Here is a 24043-nt window from a genome sequence, read left to right on the forward strand (position 1 = left end):
GAATTCCTACCCCTTCATGTCCAGCTGAGAGGATGGAGAAAGCACAGGAGGCCTTTCTAAGTTGCATTGAGGGCCAAACCAGCCTTTACAGCCCCAAGATCAAGGGTCCACAAAGGAGGTATAAACCTACCATTGCTCCACAGCTTTGGTTTAGAACTGGGGTCTTTGTGTTCAAAATATGGAAGCTGATTCAAGCCCTGATTTTGTTCTCAGTTACTCTGATTTTATGCTTGTGTAACTCCACTTACTCTAATGGAGTTATTCCCGATTTACACTAGTGAAAGAAAGTCAGGCCCACAATTTGTGTCTGGTGAAAGTAAGGTTATTACAGCAACTAGACATTCTTGAATAATCTTGAAGGAAATGAATGGCAGTAAAATTCCATGTAACTTAGTTCTTAATTAAGAGCTTCCCAGAAAACCTTAATTTGTGCAATTTCTTCAACTCTACCATAATTTTATTCCTCAGTGAATAGATATATTACAACTGGGTGCTCTCTTTCGCATTTCAGTGTCTGTCTTCATTTTATTTAAATTTGTATTTCTTTATCCCTTATATATGTAACATGAGATGACCACTTGCAGATAAGAGGAAATGACCTTAATAAATCACAATATGAAATTCTTGCCAAAGATGGAAGTAAGCCTTCTCCACATACTTTTAAAATATTTAGTCCTTTTATTACAGTATCTGTTATGTGTAAACTCATTGAAACTTCCTTGCAAATGTATGGGGAGACTGGTAAATAATGAATTAGGAAAGCTACTCTATACATTAGGCAATATTCTGTGCCTACCATTTTCTGCAGGGTGAGATTTTCAGAAGCACCTAAGGGCTTGTCTACACTTACAGCACTACAGCAGCACAGCTACACCACTAAGTGAAAACACTGCATATGCCGACTGGAGTAGCTCTCCTATTGGCGTAAGTACTCCAATAGGCGAAGTGGCTATGTTGACTGGAGAAGCCTTCCCCTCAACACAATGCTGTCTACACTGGGGATTAGATCAGTATAATTATGTGGCTCAGGGGTGAGGAAAATCCAAAGTTCTGAGCAACGCAGTTATACCAACATAATTTGGTAATGTTAGTCTTGGTAACTTAGGAGCACAATTTCTACAGATTTTCATTGAGAATTTTGCTCCTAAGTCACTTAGGCACCTCCCTCTGTTACCACTGCCAGTGCCAGGCAAGATTCAAATTCATAAAGCTTTGAAATAGTGACTGGGAAGTAATTTACTCTTAAAATATCTTTTGTAAATGTATGTAACCAAATATTTGCAGGCTCAATCATCAACAGACACAATGAAGCATAAGAACATTTTATAAAAACAGATTCTGGTAAGGTACTTGACATATAACATACAGATTAATGCATTTTCCTTCTTTTGCATTTTCCTTCTTAAGCACAGGGACAAAAGGATGTTTGTCATCCTTCTGGACTCTTAAAAGTCTTGGGGCTCTGAAAAATACTATACCTGCCTCTGAAAATAGCTTGACTAGAAAAAGCATTGTTATTTTTCCCTTTAGTTTCATAACTAATCACTAAATGTAACAGTACTCTCTCCTCCAAGTAGCAATACCCCATCAAATTAGACAGAATACAGAAATCTATTTTTGAATGTGTAGGTACTCTTGAAATGATGTTTTTATGAGAAATAGACTTTGTAAGTTTACATTCTGGTTTTGTATTTTCATGCTTATGGAGAAGTCTGTCTGTTTTCCCACTGTACATTTGATTTGCGTGCAACCCTAGAAGAGCCCAATGGGAGTGACATGCTTCAATGACCCAAATATCATTGGGTGTTGTGAAGCCCAAGACCATAACAGGGTTCATAAAAGAACTAGATAAGTTCATGGAGAGTAGGTTCATCAGTGGCAATTAGCAAGGATGGGCAGAAATAGTGTCCCTAGCCTCTGTTTGCCAGAAGCTGGGAATGAGCGACAGTGGATGGATCACTTGATTACGTGTTCTGTTCATTCCCTCTGGGGCACTGGGCACTTGCACCTGTCAGAAGACAGGAAACAGGGCTAGATGGACCCTTGGTCTGACCCAGTAGGGCCATTCTTATGTTCTTATGTGCAATGAAAAAATAGCCCCCAGAAACTCCTGATGATTGATATTTGGATGCAAGAGATAGAAGAATAGATAAAAGGATATATGGACTATATAAAAGTGTGTAATCTAGGCCCTGGAGCCACAAACACTAGCATTTCAATATCCACTTTACTACCCACTTCATGTATAATTTTGGTGAGGCATTTAAACACTCTGGGTAGAATCCTAGCCCTGCTGAAGTCAACAGCAAAATTCCCATTGACTTCAAGAGGGGCAAGATTTTATCCTTTGCTTTAGTTTCCCTTGCTACAAATGAGGAAAATAATGCATACAGTAATGGGTTCATAAGTACCTCACAGAGGTGATGAGGGTTAATACTTGGACAATGTTTTGGCAATATATAGGCCTACATCATAGAGGCAATCTGCTCCTGTGTTGCTAAGGAGGCAGTAATTTGCTGAAGTATTTTTGCCTTTTTTCATTAAGTGATGCTTTCAGTTTATGCCTTAACCTTGAGTATGGCTTTTTGGTCTAAAATCTAGATTCCAAATTATTTCATTTGAGGACAGCTACAGTAAGTGGCCCTGATCCACCAGTCTTTACACATGTGTTTATCCCTTCTTCACTGTAGATCCCTGAAATCCAGAGCACAACATCCTGCAGAATTAATTGGGTTTCTGGAAGTCAAACACTAGGATCATCTTATCTATGTTTTGGACTTGGGAAACCCAGAAAAAAAATTCACCAGAGGAAGCTAGAAATGAGTTGAATAGATTCTTTTTCTCCTAATGAACTATGACTTTGCTTTCCAACATTTTGTAGACATGTATAAATCATTGTCTATACTCCAGCTTAGAAGTACTTTGAAGCAGTTTACTGTAGTAGTCTCCCTTAAGCTTTGTGTTAATATTTCTTATTCAGGAAGCACCCTGTTAGTGTGAAGCTCTTAACGTGGAGGTGGGTTCAGTGATGAGCTGCCAAAATCTTAACAACAGGTTCCCTCCTCACCCCACGAGGGGGTCGTTGCCCACCCCCGCCCCCCGGGACCCCTGCCCCATCCAATCCCCCAGCGTTCCTTGATGCCCCCCCCAGGACCCCTGCCCCATCCACCCCCCTTCCCTGTCCCCTGACTGCCCCCAGAACCGGGCAGGAGGGTCTCGTAGGCCATCATAGTGGGTGCCCACCTCACCCCTAAGAGCCAGAGGTACCTGCCGGGGGGCGAGGTGGGGAGTCCCGGAGGTGCTTACCTGGGGCAGCTCCCAGGAAGCATCCAGCAGGTCCCTCTGGCTCCTAGGGGCGGGGGAGCGTAGCTGGGGGGTAACAGGGGGAGCGGCTGCTCCCCCACTGATCACATCAAAAGTGGTGCCTTAGGCGCCAACTCCCTGGGTGCTCTGGGGCTGGAGCACCCGCGGGGAAAATTGGTGGGTGCAGAGCACCCACCGGCAGCTCCCTACCCTGTGCCTGGCCCCAGATCACCTCCGCTCCACCTCCTCCCCTGAAAGCACCGCCCCGCTCTGCTTCTCTACACCCCCCAACCCCTGGCTTCCCACGAATCAGCTGTTCGGCGGGAAGCCGGGGCAGGCTGAGAAGCAGGCAGCGGCTTCCCGCTCAGGCTCAGGGAGGCGGAGGGAAGCTGGGGCGGGGAGTGGTTCCCCTGCATGCCCCCCCCCCCGGGTTACCTGCTGCAGCGCGGGTGGCCCTCCTCGCGCCCCGCCCCCCGCCCCAGTTCACCTCTGCCTCGCTGGACCTGAGCGGGAAGCCACTGCTTGCTTCTCAGCCTGCCCCAGCTTCCAGCGCGAACAGCTGATTCGCAGGAAGCCTGGGGGGCAGAGAAGCAGAGCAGGGAGGCGCATTCAGGGGAGGAGGCAGAGGTGGAGCAGAGGTGAGCTGGGGCTGGGGGTGGGGCGGGGAGCTGCTGGTGGGTGCTCTGCACCCACCAAATTTTCCCCTTGGGTGCTCCAGGGCTGGAGCACCCATGGAGTCGGTGCCTAAGGCGCCACTTTTGGCCGGTTAAATTTAGAAGCCCTTTTAGAACCGGTTGTCCCTGGCGGAACAACCGGTTCTAAAAGGAATTCTAAATTTAACAACCAGTTCTAGCGAACCGGTGCAAACCGGCTCCAGCTCACCAGTGGGTGGATTTATGGTGAAGTTTTGGCTAATGAGAAATCACACCAAAGACAAATGCTTCAGGTAAGAGTCTCAGAACATGCCTGCTACTGTAGGGGGGAAATAAATAAACAGAAAAGAAGCCAGTACGTTAAAATTTTTTTTTTTTAAGTATTTATTGACTTCTGCTCCTCTGTTGTATTGTTCAGCATGCGATAAACATTTGACTAATGAGTTAAGTATTTTCTAATCATTTTGTGTCCCTGCAACGTATTATAATACTCTTGTAATTGTTTATTAAAACTTTCCTCTATTAACAAGTTTCAATGTACCCTTACTTCAAAGTGCTATAACTTAAAGTTGCAAAGTGAATACATTAGGATTCATATTATGATTGACTTTATGCCTCTTAACTGCACTAATGGAAAGACATTAATAATTGTCTTCTGCATGAATGAGATACATAGTTATTACCCTTGCATAAATTCACCCCTTTATTGTAAGACATTTGTAAATAATTTGCACAGGAAGTCCAAACCAATATGTTTGTCTAGCTATTTTCTGAATATAAATGAATATTAAAATTTACTCTTAAAATTACTCTATTTTTAAATCAATCTTAATGGTCAGAATTTTATAAGGAAAGCTGATACTGACCCCTATATTCAGATTGCCTAATATTTTCAATTACGAAGGATTGTTGTGACCGTATCTTTGAGAAGTATTAACACCTCCATTGTTTGCCTTTGGTATTCAGAAGGGAGAAACTTCTCAAGCTATAAAGGTGCCTTTTCTTTTTCCCATGAAATTCCACTCAGATTTAGCTGAATTTTAAAGTGTTAAAAATTACCATTTCTCATACTTTGCTTTGTTCCTATGAAAAAACACTGAATGGTCTAAACAGCCTACCCTTTGCCACTCCCAAAATATCTTGAAGGTACCAGCACACCCACAGTGTGTGTGTATGTGGGGGGCGGGGGAGGGACAGAGAACAAAGCTGTGCTTCCCCTGACAAATCCTACCTGCTTGCTAGGACCCAACACATGGTCCTAGTGTCCCAGCATCCTTCAGGAACACCCTCTGGGAAAGGGGCTTCTGTTCCTCCCACAATAGAGAAGAGAGAAATCTAACATGGGCCCACTGATTGCCCTTTGGATCCTGGCACATGGCACCAGCAACCCCCACCCCCCGGGATAACAACCTTCTCCCTCTGGTAAGCAATAGAGTTGGTCCTATAACTCACGTGCTAGACATTTGTACTGCAATAGTCTTGTGTCTTTAGAGGAACCTACAAATCTTATTATTTCTCTGTATTGTCTAGGAGAGGGCCGGACAGTGCAGACCACATGGTTTTGGGAAAATTTGGGACTGGGAATGTGTTGGGGTCACCTTTCTGGTTGTAACCAAGGCTGATGGAAACCAGAGTGTGGCTGTAAAGAGGCTGCTGGTGTCAGAGCTGCTGACCCAGGGCTCTCTAGTACACAAACACTTCAGGGTCTGACCTGTATGCTTGTAGGCTAGTTGTGAGCATTGCAGGCTGGAAGCTATAGCACAGTTACAGGAAAAATGGTGACACAATCCATCACAGGTCTGGATTGCACCCTGAACCTAATAACACGGTCACCTTAATTGTTTTCACCTGTTTGGGAGGCTGCCACCAACCCTTTCCCTTTTCAACCTGGTCCCAGACAGCCCATTGCTGCCTTCCCCTTGAATAAGAGTAAAAGGGGCTGAAAAGGAAGAGGGATTGGCCCCTGCTGTACCACACGTTAGGAGCCTGTTACCCAGCTTTTTTCTAAATCCTCTTCCAATCCATTTCATCCAATCACTGTATCCATTCCATAATGAGTACCTGCACTGGGCATCTACCACAAGGCGGCTCCAGTAATTAGCTTAGCTGCCTCCCTCCTACCTGCTCTGGGTTCCCATATATTTGCCAATTCCTTCCTTAATATTGGACAAAAATATATGTGCGCACCTGTCGGATAGGTGTACCCCGACCTCCCGGAATAACTTGGTTGCCCAATAATTAGTCTCTAAAGTGCCTCAAGTACTCCTTTTCTTTTGTCCAGGTGAGTAATTACCAATCCCCTGATTATTTGGTTTGAAATGTTGCGATGGAACATATGTGGGGAGCTGGAAAAGCCTGCATGGATTGATAAGGCTAGAGGTGGCTAAATATTTATACTACCAGCACATATTGTTGTTTCCAAAACCCCAACAGTTCCCTCCTTAAAAAGAGATTCAAAAGTTAATCAGTGGTTTCGCATGGTGACTTAATCAAGGGGAAAAACTGCTCTGAGCATTTCTGAGTTTTGTGAAGCTGAATTTGCCTTTTTACACACTATATTTTCAATTCATAAAGCTGTAAAAATGATTGGGAATAAGAGAGAGCCATTCAGCACGTTGAAGTTTATCCATTTTAATACATCATTTCCTTCTAATTGCTTCTTGATTGCATCCCTGTGTTTGCCTCAACAAGCTTGCCCATTAGGCCATTCCAAAAGAGTATTAGCCGACTGTGTTTAAAAGTGCTTCTTGACATCTGCTCTACATTTGTTCTTTTTGTACCTTGTATTTATGTCACTCATGCTGTCTGAGATCTGTGCCTGATTTCAAACTGTGCTGTTTAGGATTTTATACATTTCTAATTTACCATCTCCATCAACCTACATTTTAAGTGTATTCTAAATTAGAATTCTAATATTCTTGCTTTGCCAACTAGATCAGAAATTACTTTGCTTGATCTGAGTTCTTGCACCTTTCATTGTTTTTCTATTTACCTCATTTAAATGTTTGGTCCTGGTCCTATTGTATTCAGTGGGGCTTTGTTTTGTTTTATTGTTTTAAGTGGTTTTTTTGCTATGAGCAAGCCATGAGTGTGAAAACAACAAAGAGGAAAGTGTTCAGTCGGGGTCCACATACTAACTGAGATTTTTCAAAGGAGCCTAAATTCAATGGGATTTGGTTGCTTAGCTCACCTAGGATGCTTTGAAAATCTGTGATGATGTAGGAAGACAAGAAAAATGAGATAGAGTGCCCTAGTGTCTAGCACACTGCACTGGGACTCAGGAGACCTAGGCTCTGCTCTAAATGATATTTGTAAATATGTGGCTATATGCATAAACTATTCTCCATCTTTAATTGTTTTATTTCCCTACCAATTCATTAGGTATAAAGTTTATCCTCAGTCATCTAGAATCCAAGTTCCAAGTCCTCATTTTTTCCGCTTTTAAAAATAGCTGCTCTGAGATAGTTTCCTATTCATCCACACCCAAAAATCCCATTGAATGCTATTATCAGACTTGTATGTGTTTAACAATGAAAGGATTGGGCCTATACTATGCTATATTTCTCCCCGTCTGTGGAGACACCAATCATTATGCAAGGTGGAGTTCTAAAAATACCTGGAAAATTTCAAAGCAAATTTCATCTTTTCTTGTTGATTTTGGAATGCATTCACATTATCTGTGAATTCCTTAACCGAACCCCGAGATTATATCACCTGACCCCATGGGATTAAGTCATGTGTCTTTTTCTTCAATAACTATTACAGCCTGAAACATCCTGTGACTTACTATCCATTTTTAGTGAAATGAAAGCACGGTAGTTAAGCGTTTGGGTCTCCTCTTGCTTCTTATTTCTTGCCCCTCCATACTAAATAGACGACCTTTACTTTCCGTGGTTATTGTCTTGCATCTCATGTACTTATAGATTCAGCAAATACACTACATCATTTCTTTACTGATACTTTTTTAGCTCAGAGTGTACATGTTTGCATCTGAGTTGGCCCCTAAAATGATGACTCACAATACAAGTGGTAAGACAACACTGCACAATGTGGATTTTGTGCTCTCAGAGCTCTGAATGTGTGAATCTATGTATTGTGTAGCTAATCCCAGATATATCGTCTTCTTAAAGCGTTTGACAAATAACAGCCTCCATTTCATTTGATAGTTCCTACCCATATTGTGACTGGCTGCATATCTTCTGATGGGATTTCTGCCAGGTTTGTAAGGTTAGGTCAGTGTGTACAGTATTTGATGTGTTTTTACTGTTTCAATTTGTTCTTGATGTACACTGTTATAACCTTTTGTATACTGGTCTGAGAGGAACTTCACAATTCCATGAAGTGTCTTGATACCTTATTCCATAACCTAATGTACAGTTGAGCCATTTTCCATAACTCCTGGTGACATTTACTATTTTCAGAAAACCTTTGCATTCAAAACATAATGAAAGTGACCCTTCTGATAGACAAAAGTAGATGCTGTAGGCATCGGGATTGTAGTATTTGAATTTGATCACAGTTTATCATTTATGGCACATTGTATTACCCAGCTATGGGTAGATGAGATTCTTGCTGTCTTATATTTTTAATAATTTATTTTTATGCATTCGGGATATTGGTTCTGTTTACTATCACCAATATCATTCTTCTTTGCCTGGGGTTATAATTAACATAGTGATCCTATGTTACCACAGTGTTTTAACTTTTTAACATTCATACAGTATCATTATTTTTCCTCAAAGTCTGTTGTTAAATGCAAATGCATGTGCACATAGAAAAAATATTTATTACGATAACCAGAGAGTAATCTGGGATATCATTTGATGTGTGAAAGTTTATGTTAATATCAGGTCTGATATGTCTTAGTGATTTGGTGATGTTGAACATTTTTTCATAAGAAACACTGTGCATTATATACCTTGTTTGTTGAAGTGAATTTTGTGACCTGCATATGCATTTTATGTTGCGTTGTGCACCCGGTGAGGTTGTAAGAGACCGTTAGGGGTGTTGCACCTGCAGTTCCCTCTTACCACTGTATGGTCAGAGTCTTCTCTCCCTTTGCTTGTAGCTTCTATGAGAGCAATTGTCCATTGCATATAGCAGGGATCACAACCTTTGGCACGCAGCCTGCCAGTGTAAGCCCCCTGGGGGCCAGGGCGGGTTTCTTTACCTGCTGCATCCACAGCTTCGTCCAGTCGCAGCTCCCACTCTAGGCCAATGGGGACTGCGGGAAGCGGCAGCCAGCACATCCCTTGGCCTGCACCACTTCCTGCAGCACCCATTGGCCTGGAGCGGTGAACCATGGCCAGTGGGAGCCGCGATCGGCCGAACCTGCAGATGTGGCAGGTAAACAAACCGGCCCCACTCCCCAGGGGGCTTACCCTGGTGGGCTGCATGCCAAAGGTTGCCAATCCTTGGTACATAGTTAGTTAAATTGTCTTCTTAGTTGTGGACTAGCTGGGCGCACCCTGACTTCATCAGGGGATTATGACCCATGTCCCAGGGTTTAAGAATTGTGCTTCATGCCCTCATTTGCTCTTGATGAGTGACGAGCACACAACCACTGCCTCTACTGCTTGGGGGAAGCGCATCTAGCAGTATATTGTGATAGCTGCAGGTCCTTTTCATCACTGACCTGTGAGGCTTGTCTCCTGCGCCACTGCAAATTCCTCGTGGAGGAAGCACCCCGGCACTGTGAGGCATTTGATCCTGGACCCACGGAACTAGTGGTGCACTGCCCTTCACTGGTGGTGAGTGCCCCACCGTCTACCTCCCACCTGGATCCGCCACAGCACAAGGGCAAGGAGAGCTGCAAGCACTCCCCTCTGATGATCACTGGACTACATGCACCAATGGCCCTGCTGATGCCGGAAGCCTCTTCAGACATGGCAGGCTTTTCCGCGGAAGAGCTGTCATTCTCCCCAGGGTCCCGGAGCAGCTTGGACTTCTGGGTCTATCAGCCGCACTAGGGGGGGCTACCCCAATTTCCGCTGCAGTGGTACCCTTATTCCTGGGGTGGGGTCTGTCCCACTGCTCATACCCGCCTCCACCAGCCTTGCACCACTCCATCCATGCCCCTTTGCTGGAACTCTCCAGCTCGGACCCAGAGGTAGATCCAATGGCATCATCCTCTCCAGATGAAACACTGATTTCCTCCAAGCCTCTCATCTCCTGATGATCATCACTGGAAAGGTATGGTGCAGCACTCCTGTCCCTTTGGCTACCCTTACCACAGATGCCTCCCTAGCTGGATGGGGTGCACACCTAGATGTCCATGCTGTGCAAGCGATGTGGACTCCATCCGAGGCACACATGCACATCAACATTTTGGAGCTGCTTGCAGTCTGCCTGGCTTGCCACGTGTTCCTGCCTCTTCTCTGCGATCAACACACCTAGACAATCTTGGACAATACTGCAGGACACCAACTGCCTCTGGAACTGGTGTCTGTGCCACATCATGCTCCATACGGCGTAACTTCCAGGGATGCAGACCTTCCTGGCAGATGCACTCAGCCAGACCTGGTACCTCAATCATGAGTGGGAGTTCCACGGCCCAACTGTTACCAGGGGTTTTCGGAACCCCCAACAGTGGCAACTTAACTATTTCACTCCAGACGGTTTAAGGAATAAATTAACAGGAACACAGCAGTTTTGTCTGATAAGATTCATGCAAGTAAACGTGCTCTATCTAAAACTGCAGTTTATTAGATTTAAGCACACACAAACATGAGCAATAGGTTTAGAACGTCCCAGATATTTACCTAACATCTGGAACAGTATTGAATAATTAACAGCAGGTTTGCAGTGGTCAGTTGCTCACCCACTGGGGACAAAAGGTGTCAGGAAAAACGTCTCTCAAGATGGCTTCAAAGGACTACTCCCAAGTACACTCTGTTGTCAGACTCCACTGATGTGGTGCTCTGCTCTAGCTAATGTTGATAACAGTTGGCTGCATACATGTGTTCCCTCTGTGTGCTGCCCCAGCTCTGCGCAGATAGCTGACACAGCAGACCCTGAGAGAACCCCCAACGACCACAGACTCCGCTAAGGTACGAAGGCACCCAGCCAGGTTTATTGCAAAATGAAACACAGTCTCTAGCTCCCCAGATCAGACATCTACAGTTCTGCTAGTACATATGTGCTTCCTGACAATGGACACAGCTCAGTCGTGGCGGGACACTCCACTGCCCCCTAGGCTGGACAGAGACACCACCCCAGAGATGTATTCTTATACACAGGTACAAACAAGTTACATAACACTCCTGACGTATTGAGGTGCAACCCCTTAACGTAACAATGTACCACCCTTCTATGCAGTAAGGTGCCACCTCTCACCTTGTACATCGTGGTTCGAAGAAAACAACTCTATCCATCATACTAGCCTTTTGCCCCTGTCCTTGTTATCTATGTGGCTGGTATAAGAATGTTCTTGTACTATTTGTGTATGGCTCTGGTATCCAATACACTTTAGATATATGTTTATGCAACAGCATATATTTATGCAACATCAGCCCTTTCCTTGCCAGCTTCTGTGAGCAGGGCCTGCCTCTGGCTTGCAGCTTAACTTTGCTTTATGTTAGCAAAGTCTTGGCCATTACTTTAGCTCAGGCCTTAGGTCTCATACCAGGCCTCTGATACCAAGGATTTATGTTTCAGGGCCTCATCTTACTACACACTCTATTAACTAATATTTTATAAGTAACATCTACAAAACACACAGATCATAATGACTCCAACTGTATCATCACTTTTCTAACTTTCAATAAACTTTTAATATCAGAGGTGTCTAGACTCAAGATTTGCCAACCACCAAGGTTTTCAGTCTCAGTTGTTTACTTGTTTGTCCCCTCCTCCCATTCTGATTAGCAGAAACTATAGCTAGTTTTGACCTTGCTTCTAAAAGCCTGTCTCCAAAATAACCCTTAACTATGTGGTGTTCTATTTCATTACATCAGGGTGGCTGAATGCACATACTATGGTTGCAATTAGCTTGATCACATTCTGGGGTATACACCACCCCCAAAATCCAGGGCAACAGCACTATCTGCTTCATCTGCTGTGCTTGGGGCACCCCTCATTGGGACCTCTTTACCAAGAACTGCAAATTCCCTCTCTACTGCTCATGGAGGGCGAGGGGTCGAGATTCCAAGAGTGATGCCTTCTCCTTTTATGGTCCAGAAGCCTCCAATATGCCTTTCCCTCCATTCCCCTCCTCCCCCAAGTTCTGTGCAAGATCCACTGAGACTGGGCCAGGATCATTCTGGTAGCCCCATGCTGGGCCCCAACAGTTCTGGTTTCCCAATCTACTCAGACTGTCTGCAACCTCCTAACTCAACGCAGCAGGGTTCGACAGCCCAACATGGGCCCTCCTCCGCTGATGGCCTGGTTTTTGAATGGGGCTTCCATGTAGAAAATGCATGTTCGACACCCATTCACTGTATGCTTATGCACAGCTGATGGGACTCCACACGGGCATGTTATGCCGTGAAGTGGAAGTACTTCACCTCCTGGGCACAATGCCATCTCCTTCCCCTTCAGGACATCTCTATGTTCATCATTCTAGACTACTTCTTGGAGTTAAGAACTCAGGGCTCACACTTAGCTCGATCTGTGTTCATCTCATGGCACTCAGCACCTTCCTCCCTCCACTGGATGGACACTCAGTGTTTACCCACCCTACCACTACTCAGTTTCTGAAAGGCGTGATGAACTGCTTCCTGCCAGTCCTTACATCTACCCCCTGGGGCCTTAATCTTATGCTTTCTGCCCTCACCAGACCTCCCTTCGAACCACTGACCACATGCTCCCTCTCACACCTATCCATGAAGGTTCTCTTCCTCATGGCCATCACTTCTGCTCAGTGGGTCAGCGAATTGGCAGCCATGATGGCTGTACCCCCGTATGCATCTTCCATAAGGACAAAGTTTCCCTTCACTTTCACCCTAAGTTCCTCCCAAAAGTTGTCTCCAAATTCCACCTCAACCAGTCGATCCATCTCCTGATCTTCCATCCTAAACTGGATGCCACTCCCTGGATATTCGGCCAGCACTGGCCTTCTGTTTTGACAGGTCTCATGCCTTCTGCACCTCCCCACACCTCTTTGTGGCCATTGCAGAACGATCAAAGCGGTAGGCCCTCTCCTCACACAGCATATCCAGATGGATCTTTAAATGCACTGTGGAATGCTGTGCATGGTCCAAAGCTGCACTACCCACAGGATTACAGCCCATTCCATAAGCGTGCACATAACCACCTCTACCTCCCCAGTGGATGTTCTCAGGCACGATAGCTGCCTTGCGTTGAGCTGGTGCTCCATCCACACCTTCCCAGAGCACTACGCCATTAACCAATGGGCAGCCATGGAAACGACCATCGGATGCGCCATCCTGCAGCATGCGTTACCCATCACGTTCTCGCACCCATCTCCAAGTTGATCACTGCTCCATACTCACCCACGTTTGGAATACACATAGGGACCATCACTCAAAGAGGAAGCTACTTACCTGTAACTGTAGGTTCTTCAAGATGTGTGGTCCCTATTTGTATTCCAATGCCTGCCCACTGTCCCTTCTGCTGCGGACTATCTATTCAGTGGTAAGAGGGTGACTGAAGGCACATTGCCCCACATGGCCTCTTATAACCTTGCCTGGAGAATGAGTCAATGTAAGGCACATGTGCAGGTCAACAGACACTGCTCCTGAAAATTACCAGCTCTGGCACATGGTATGCATGTGCACCCACATTTGTAATACAAATAGAGACCATACATCTCAAAGAACCACCAGTTACTGGTAAGTAACCGCCTCTTCATGACCCCTAATATAGCAGTCAGTTAGACCCTGAGCACGTGGGCAAGACCCACTAGGAAGACACCTGGGAAAGAATTCTTCCCATCAGAGCCCTCTCTATCTAGTGTCCCATCACCAGCCATTGGAGATATTTGCTGCTAGCAGTTGCAGATCAGCTACATGCCATTTTAGGCAGCCTTATCATACCATCCCCTCCATAAACTTATCAACTGCCAACAAGGATGCTATTTGGGGCTGTGATTTTTGCAGTATAGAACTTGCAACAGAGACACCAGAGACTGAGATCTTCAATTAGCTCTACATGACCCACTGAATAGCATTCAGCTGATAAAGACCTTAAGTCACTGTGTGCCAGGGCTGGTCTTTAACTAGTGACTAAGAGATTGACCCTGCAAGAGAATGAGCATCTTAGTACTGAGCACTCTCTAGTCCCATTGGGCCAGAATGTAATATTACCCTTACATTGAACAGTACCTTACACTACACATAGTCCTTTTGATTTCAGTGGGACTACTTGTGGAGAAAGGTTCTACTCAGAGATGCAGCATGGTTTAGTGGTTGGTTCATTAGTCTAGGACTTGAGAGACTGGGCTTCAAGTTCCTGTTCTGCTACAACCTTCTTGTGTGATGTTGGGAAATCATTTAGCTTCTCTGGTTGAATTCCCTATCTGTAAAATGGGTATAATAATACTTTCCTAGCTCACTGGTGTGTTGCGAGGGTAAATACATTAAAGATTATGAGGTACTCAGATAATAGGGTGATGGAGGCAACATAGTTACCTTACACAGTGTGCCTAAAGGTATCAAAATTTAGTCAACGGGATACAGAGGCTACTCAACAACCCTCCATTATAATTTTAACTACATGAGTTTATGGGGAAAATATTAATCTTGAGACTTCCCAAGACAGGTTTTTGCAAATTCATTTAGAGCAAAAGATTTCTGAAACTGCCAGTTTACTCCTGCTCAAGTTGGTTATATTTTCTATATCGTTGTTTAACTTAACCTAACAGGCTTGAAGCAAATTGATACTGATGAACTGGCTCTTTGTAATGTATCTATTAAACAACATTCTGCATTTTCGATACAAGATAAATGTTGATGAAATAAATAGTACTTTGTATTCTACTATGTTCAGATTTCTCTGAAATTTTAATGGTGTATGGAAGCAACAAAGTAGTCAATGGTCTCAGTGTTACTATATCTCCTAATGTTGTAAATGTCTTGAAATGATAAAGGAAAACAAATATCTTTTTTCTGGTATCTTTAATTTGAAGGATAAACAGGCAGGGAAAAAATGATTTTTGTGTAGAGAGAAACTAAAACCACAATGTGAGTGCTTTCTACTCAGTCACCAGGAGAAATTTTCTTATAGGGCCTGATTCTCCATCCCTTACTCAGCCAAAAGGAGTTTGACAACTAATGGTTATCCAAAGAGGCAGTGTAAATTCAAATTTAGATTTTTTTAAAACAAGCTGGTATGGAATTTAAGGTCAAGAGAAATGTTTCCTTAATTTCTGTTTTAAATAAATAAATGCAGCTACTTTTAAATGGACAAGCAATTTCACTGCAGCATAAGAAGCTCAGACATTGCAGTGCTAAGAACATGACAGTGAAACTATCTGAGGTCCTGGTTTTGCAAACAATTCCTCACATAGGTGGATAGCGTTTTCATGTACGTCATTGGGAATATTCATATGCTTAAAATTAAGTATGTTAGTGTTTGCAGGATCAGGGTCCTACTTTATTGTATTGCTCTCATTATCAATGCACAAACTGATTGTACGCAAAAGTAAAATTGATTTGATAATTTTTCATTATTCAAGCTAAGAGAAATGCAAAAGGTAAAATAGAGTTCTAAAATTTTCAGACTCAGTAATTAAAGCTTCTATTACTAACACATTAAAGACATGTTGGTTTACAAGATTATTTTTTAGTTAAAAATGAAAGGCAAATCAAACTAAAACTGAAGATTCCTTATGTTTAGAATTCCTTAATTAGATACATTTTCTAAAACAATTGGAATATGAAAAGTGCTAAGTATTGTTATTTTATCAATATTTTCAAGCAGTGACTTTTAAACAAGCCGTTAGAAAAGGTTGCATTTTTCCTGTTGTTAGCAAAGAAACAATTTGAAAGAAAAATAAACTGACAGTGACTGCTCTCACATCAATAATTAAATAACTTGATTTGGCAATTGCAAGTCAGTTTTAATGGTTACACTCTCATTTTATTGCCATTTCACTTAATACGGTGATAGACTTGTCTCTTGACACTATGGTATTTAGTTTGATTACTGACTGAAGGCAACCTTTAGTGTGTTTTCTTAACAATTTTGATTTAGTAAACTTTCTTCCTGAATCAGTTTTACAAAGAATATTCCTTGAAGCCTGTAGTTAAGATTTCTTTTTAGCAATAGAATTTTTAAAGAATATTTTTGACATGGATAGTCCTATGATACAAATAGTGATTCTTATTTTCTATTGTTTTGTTGTGAACACCACCTGTATCCTATTTCAATCTCCTTCACTTTCAAGCTGTATCCTATTTCAATCTACCCTAAGTTTGTCTTTCCTTCAGCTGCATTACTGTTGTTTGCCCCCCCAGTCATTCTTCATTTTAGAGCCTATGTCAAAAGATGTTAGAGTTCAATTCAGAAATATCCTGGCTATCATATCTCACATCTGTCACTAGATCAGTATAATTCTATTCTAGGGACAAAGCTGGAATCCATAGATGTGTTCTTCCAATTGCTAACATAAATGTTCTTAAGGTCAGGTAGGGAGAATAATTTGTCAGTCATGTGCCTCTAGGACTTCTAAGACCAGTTTACATTTATAAAAGCTGTTATGCTGTTTGTGACATTTGCGTAGCCTTTGCTTTTTTAGCTTTTCCTTTCTATAGTACATGATATTCTACCACTGAGCAATACATCAGTCTGTTTCGATCAGTGGACAGGAACAGGTGTACAGAATGCAATCAAGAGGGTTAACTCCAGATTCTAGTCTCTCCAGTAGGTGCTGTGACTCATTCTCGTAATTATATGCTATTAGTTCAGTTGCTACTATTTCCTTATGTAATTTGATTTATTTGCTATAGTACAGAATATAAAATGACTCACTTTTCCATTACCAATTTGTCTTTATGTCCAAATCTTATCTCCAGGAGAACCTTTAATTGACTGGTACTCTTTAGTTTGTTAGGATTGTGTAATACAAATTATATGACATCCTGGCCTCCTCAGGTTCTGTGATTCACCCTCAGTAGTTTTTGGTATTATCAATGTTAACTCTCCGCTGTTTTTGCTAGCTTCTTGGTTTACTGAATCACTAGAAAGTTGGGACATGCCTGACACATGGTAGCACAGTGGGCACACTCTCTCAGTGAACACAGGAATGATAGAATGCATAAAACTTTTGTTATTGCTAACTTTCCTGCTGTCTAATACAGTAAGTATAAATGTATGAATTTTCATGCAATGTGTGAACTTACAGGGAGAGTGAAAGGTTTCATATAGGAAGCACATGGATAAAGTAATACAATTCTCTAATATGAAACATTTAAACTGCAAAACAATTCTCTGTGAACACAAACTTTCACCTACCAGTGACAGTCGCCATTTCTTAGTGTCTCTCATGCAAAAGTAGACAGCTGTTCATCTGTGATTAAATGTATAAAATATATTTGAGGGTTCCCTTCCCCTCATTTTAAAATGTATTCAGGAATGATTTAGTACAAGGATTCATATTTGAGAAAAACCTTCTTAACAAACAGGGTCCAGGTAGCTATTTACTTAAAAGAAAGCTCTCTTGATATGGCAAAAGAGAAAAGAAAAATTAAAAGATCCACTAAAAATCTTCATATGAGGTCAGCTGTATCCATTTTCTTGGGGTACTGGGGCTTTCGGACCTGATAGGGTTTCGTAACTTTATTTGTGACTGAGCAGTTTGTTTGGCAGTAATTGTTCACTGCAGACACTACTGTGATTCTGGAAAGCTTTACAAATGTAACTTTGACAAAAATACTTGTCATTACTTTAGGTTATTTGGGATCTTGAATGGAATGTGGCAGTGAGCTTTTGGCTGGATACCAAAAAATATTGTGTGGGCTCAAACAAAGTACCTGCCAAATATATTACCTTAACAGTATTCTATAATCCAAGTACATCCAGCATGATTTCATTGCATTGTATGCTCCCATATTCACTGATTAAAAAAGCCATACTTCTAAAGTTGCATCCCCCCATTTAACAGAGAGAGGATGGGGAAAAGTAAATGTATGGGGGTTTTTTCATGCTTTTTGAAGGCTGTTGATTGGGAACTTGAGCCAGTAGGCTGCAAATGAAACATGAATGAAAACAGTAGGTGGCTAACCTATTTGTACTTAAAGTATTGACTAGTTGACAAGGCCATCAACAGGAACAAAGAATTACATTTAAAAAGGATGTGTGATAACTTGAATCATGAGATAGAAAGTAACTGCATCAAGTTTTTTTTCCTCTCCTTATTGGATAGAAATGGCAACTGAAATATGTTCTTTTGTGGGAATGGTAGGGATTTTTAACATAATTATTGGTGCCATTTGAATTATGCTTCCAAATCTTCATTTTAGAAGTTTGTTTCTAGTGTCTGGCAGGGATATTTATATTTGTGGGTCTGCAATTTGGATTTAATTTTGTTGGCTATATGTATTGATGTTTGGAGATGTAATCTTAAAAACAGCACAAAATCCATGTAAATTAATGATGAGAGATATTCCCAGGCTAGTGTAATGAAAGTAAAACTAACTCAGAAGTGTGAAATATCCTTTTCTACCAACTATACCAAGGTTGTGCCTGAGGTTTGGCCACAGATGAATGCAGATAATGGGTTGACAGCACACTAGCATATCTGTGTGCCCCGTGCTCATCCAGTGCCCCTTTCTTCCTCTCTCTCCAACAAAACTCAACTGAGTGCAAGTGGGAGCCTGCAGATCATTCCTCTGTAACGATCTGATACCCTCCCGTGTGTTCAGAATGCCTTGGACTCTTCTTTCTCTTCACAGAATTAACACTATGGGCCTGATCCACCTCCCATTTAAGTCAGTATTAAGATTCCCATTAGCTCAAATGGGAGGTGGATAAGGCCCATATAAGTTAAAAGGAATTGGATCAGGTCTTATATGATCGTTCCATTCTACCCACTGTTGGCCAGCAAGGACTTTTTCTCCCACTCCAGGGTCATTCATATTCACCCAGCCCTGGTCTTCACTATGAGTTTAGGTCAAATTTAGCAGCGTTAGATTGATTTAACCCTGCACCCGTCCACACGACGAAGCCATTTACTTCGACTTAAAGGGCTCTTAAAATTGATTTCTGTATTCCTCCCCCAACGAGGGGATTAGCTCTGAAATCGACCTTGCCGGGTCGAATTTGGGGTAGTGTGATTGCAATTCGAAGGTATTGGCCTCCGGGAGCTATCCCGGAGTGCTCCATTGTGACCGCTCTGGACAGAGCTCTCAACTCAGATGCACTGACCAGGTAGACAGGAAAAGGCCCGTGAACTTCTGAATCTCATTTCCAGTTTGGCCAGCGTGGCAAGCTGCAGATGAGTGCAGATCTCATCAGCAGAGGTGACCATGATGGAGTCCCAAATTGAAAAAGAGCTCCAGCATGGACCAAACGGGAGGTACAGGATCTGATTGCTGTATAGGGAGATGGATACGTGCTATCAAAACTCCCTTCCAAAAGACGAAATGCCCAAACATTTGAAAAAATCTCCAAGGGCATGAAGGACAGAGGCTATAACAGGGACCCACAACAGAGTCACATGAAACTTAAGGAGCTCAGGCAAGCCTACCAAAAAACCAGAGAGGCAAATGGCCACTCGGGATCAGAGCCCCAGACATGCCGTCTATGATGAGCTGCATGCCATTATAGGGGGTGCAGCCACCACTACCCCACCCCTGTGCTTTGACTCCATCAATGGATTATCACGCAACAGGGATGCACATTTTGGGAACGAGGAAGATGAGGAGGAGGAGGAGGAGGAGGAGGTTGAAGATAGCGCACAGCAAGCAAGCAGAGAAACCATTTTCCCTGAGAGCCAGGAACTGTTTCTCACCCTGGACCTGGAGTCAGTACCCCCCGAACCCTCCCAAGGCGGGCTCCCAGACCCGCCAGGTGGAGAAGGGACCTCTGGTGAGTGTACCTTTGTAAATATAATACATGGTTTAAAAGCAAGCATGTTTAATGGTTAATTTGCGGTCAGTACAACTATTGGAAAAGTCTGTTAATGTGTCTGGGGATGGAGCGGAAATCCTCCAGGGACATCTCCATAGTAGGACACTTCACCATGCCAGGCAAGTAGCACTTAGTCTGGAGTCATTGCATAACAAAGCATGGCAGCGTATGGTTCCGGTGTTTGCTGCATTCAAGCAACATCTGTTCTTTATCTTTCTGTTTTATCCTCAGGAGAGTGATATCATTCATGGTCAACTGGATGAAATAGGGTAATTTTATTAAGGGGACATTCAGAGGTGGCTGTTACTGCTGGGCTGTTTGCCTGTGGCTGAACAGAAATCTTCCCCGCTATTAGCCACGCGGTGGGGGGAGGGATGAAGCCATCATACCAGAGAATTGTGTGTGTGTGTGTGGGGGAGAGGGTTTAGTTGGGTTTGTGCTGCACGTTAACCCAAAAACTGCAGTCCCTCCTTTTAAATTGCCAACCCATTTTAAATGGCCAACCCAATGGCTGTTTGGTATGGGAAATGAGGGTGCTGCTGTTTGAAACCATTCCCATGTGTTATGAAAGTTAAAGAAGCGAAAAGACTATGGCTTACTATGGCTGCCTGCAAGCCGAATTCTGTTGCCCACCAGCCCTGCGTGTGTGATCTCTCACACCAAACCAGCAGACCCTAAATATAAGAGGCAAAATGTGACCTTGTACAGAATGCACATAAGCTATGTAATGTTAACAGCTTGGTTCACCCTGAAAGAGTCTACCCATTGTTCTCTAAAATGTGTCTTTTTAACTTTTTAACTACTACTTCCTCCCACAGTCGCAAATGTTTCAACGCTCACACTGTCATCTCCTTTGCAGAGGCTAGCAAAGATTAGAAGGTGAAAAAAACACACTCGCGATGAAATGTTCTCTGAGCTCATGCAGTCCTCCCACACTGAAAGAGCCCAGCAGAATGCATGGAGGCAGACAATGTTGGAGTCCAGGAAAGCAAAATATGAATGCGAGGACAGGTGGCAGGTTGAAGATAATAAGTGGTGGGTTGAAGATGATAGGTGGCATCAGCTTGCTGACAGAAGGCAGGAGTCAATGCTGAGGCTACTGGAGGATCAAACTGATATGCTCTGGTGTTTGGTTGAGGTGCAGGAAAGACAGCATGAGCACAGACTGATGCTACATCCCCTGTGTAACCAACTGCCCTCCTCCCCAAGTTCCATAGCGTCCTCACCCAGACGCCCAAGAACGCAGTGGGGGGCCTCCGGGCACTCAACCACTCCACCCCAGAGGACTGCCCAAGCAACAGAGAGCTGGCATTCAATAAGTTTTAAAGTGCAGTGTGGCCTTGTCCTTCCCTCGTCCCCCACCTCTACCAGGCTACCTTGGCAGTTATCCCCCTATTTGCATGATGAATAAATAAAGAATGCCTGAATTTGAAGCAACAATGACTTTATTGCCTCTGCAAGCAGTGATCGAAGGGGGGAGGGGAGGGTGGTTAGCTTACAGGGAAGTAGAGTGAACCAAGGGGTGGGGGTTTTCATCAAGGAGAAACAAACAGAACTTTCACACTGTAGCCTGGCCAGTCATGAAACTGGTTTTCAAAGCTTCTCTGATGCGCACCATGCCCTCCTGTACTCTTCTGACTGCCTTGGTGTCTGGCTGTGAGTAATCAGCGGCCAGGCGATTTGCCTCAACCTTCCACCCCACCATAAACATCTCCCCCTTACTCTCACAGATATTCTGGAGCACACAGCAAGCAGTAATAACAATGGGAATATTGGTTTCGCTGAGGTCTAACAAAGTCAGTAAACTGCGCCAGCACACTTTTAAACATCTGAATGCACATTCTACCACCATTCTGCACTTGCTCAGCCTATAGTTGAACAGCTCCTGACTACTGTCCAGGCTGCCTGTGTATGGCTTCATGAGCCATGGCATTAAGGGTTAGGCTGGGTCCCCAAAGGCAACTATAGGTGTTTCAACATCCCCAATGGTTATTTTCTGGTCTGGGAAGAAAGTCCCTTGCTGCAGGTGTTGAAACAGACCAGAGTTCCTGAAGATGCGAGCGTCATGTACCTTTCCCGGCCATCCTATGTTGATGTTGGTGAAACGTCCCTTGTGATCCACCAGTGCTTGCAGCACCATTGAAAAAAACCCCTTTTGGTTTATGTACTCGCTGCCTTGGTGCTCCATTGCCAAGATAGGGATATGGGTTCCATCTATTGCCCCACCACAGTTAGGGAATCCCATTGCAGCAAAGCCATCCACTATGACCTTCACATTTCCCAGAGTCACTACCCTTTGTAGCAGCAGCTCTGTGATTGCGTTGGCTATTTGGATCACAGCAGCCCCACAGTATATTTGCCCACTCCAAATTGATTCCTGACTGACTGATAGCTGTCTGGCATTGTAAGCTTCCACAGGGCTATCACCACTCACTTGTGAACTGTGAGGGCTGCTCTCATCTTGGTATTGTGGTGCTTCAGGGCAGGGGAAAGCAAGTCACAAAGTTCTATGGAAGTGCCCTTACGCATGCAAAAGTTTTGCAGCCATTGGGAATCGTCCCAGACCTGCAACACTATGTGGTCCCACCAGTCTGTGCTTGTTTCCTGGGCCCAGAATTGGCGTTCCACAGCATGAACCTGCCCCATTACCACCATGATGTTCACAGTGCCAGGGCCCACACTTTGAGAGAAGTCTGTGTCCATGTCCTCATCACTCTCCTGACCACGCTGCCGTCGCCTACTCACCTGCTTTTGCAGGTTCTGCATATACTGCTGGATAATATGCATGGTGTTTAGAACGGTCATAACTGCTGTGGTGATCTGAGTGGGCTTCATGCTTGCCATGGTGTGGCGTCTGCACGGGTAACCCAGGTAACCTATCCTGAAGGACGACCCATCACTTTCACAGATCTTGGGAGACAGGCCAGTCCTTGCTTACAGACAGCCTCCCAACCTAAAGCAAATACTAGCAACCACACACCACACAACAGAACCACTAACCCAGAAACCTATCCTTGCAACAAAGCCCGTTGCCAACTGCGTCCACATATCTATTCAGGGGACACCATATCACATCAGCCACACTATCAGAGGCTCATTCACCTGCACATCTACCAATGTGATATATGCCATCGTGTGCCAGCAATGCCCCTCTGCCATGTACATTGGTCAAACTGGACAGTCTCTACGTAAAAGAATAAATGGACACAAATCAGATGTCAAGAATTATAACATTCAAAAACCAGTCGGAGAATGCTTCAATCTCTTTTGTCACTTGATTACAGACCTAAAAGTGGCAATTCTTCAACAAAAAACCTTTGAAAACAGACTCCAACGAGAGACTGCTGAATTGGAATTAATTTGCAAACTGGATACAATTAACTTAGGCTTGAATAAAGACTGGGAGTGGGTGTGTCATTACACAAAGTAAAACTATTTCCCCATGTTTATTCCCCCTCCCCACCCCCCACTGTTCCTCAGATGTTCTTGTCAACTGCTGGAAATGGCCCACCTTGATTATCACTACAAAAGGTTTTCTTCTCTTCCCCCCCCACCCCTGCTCTCCTGCTGGTATTAGATCATCTTAAGTGATCACTCTCCTTACAGTGTGTATGATAACACCCATTGTTTCATGTTCTCTGTGTATATAAATCTCCCCACTGTATTTTCCACTGAATGCATCCGATGAAGTGAGCTGTAGCTCACGAAAGCTTATGCTCAAATAAATGTGTTAGTCTCTAAGGTGCCACAAGTCCTCCTTTTCCTTTTGCGGATACAGACTAACACGGCTGCTACTCTGAAACCAGGAAAAAAGGTGTTGCTTTCACGGAGGGAAGGAGGGAGGGAGGGACGGGGGGCCTGACTAGATGTACCCAGAACCACCCGGGGCAATGTTTTTTGCCCCATCAGGCACTGGGATCTCAACCCAGAATTCCAATGGGCGGCGGAGTCTGCGGGAACTGTGGGATAGCTACCCGCAGTGCAATGTTCCGGAAGTTGACACTAGTCTCGGTACTATGGACACACTCTGCCGACTTAATGGTCTTAAGTTGGGACAC

The sequence above is a fragment of the Natator depressus genome, chromosome 1, assembly GCF_965152275.1.
Source record: "Natator depressus isolate rNatDep1 chromosome 1, rNatDep2.hap1, whole genome shotgun sequence".
NCBI lineage: Eukaryota > Metazoa > Chordata > Testudines > Cheloniidae > Natator > Natator depressus.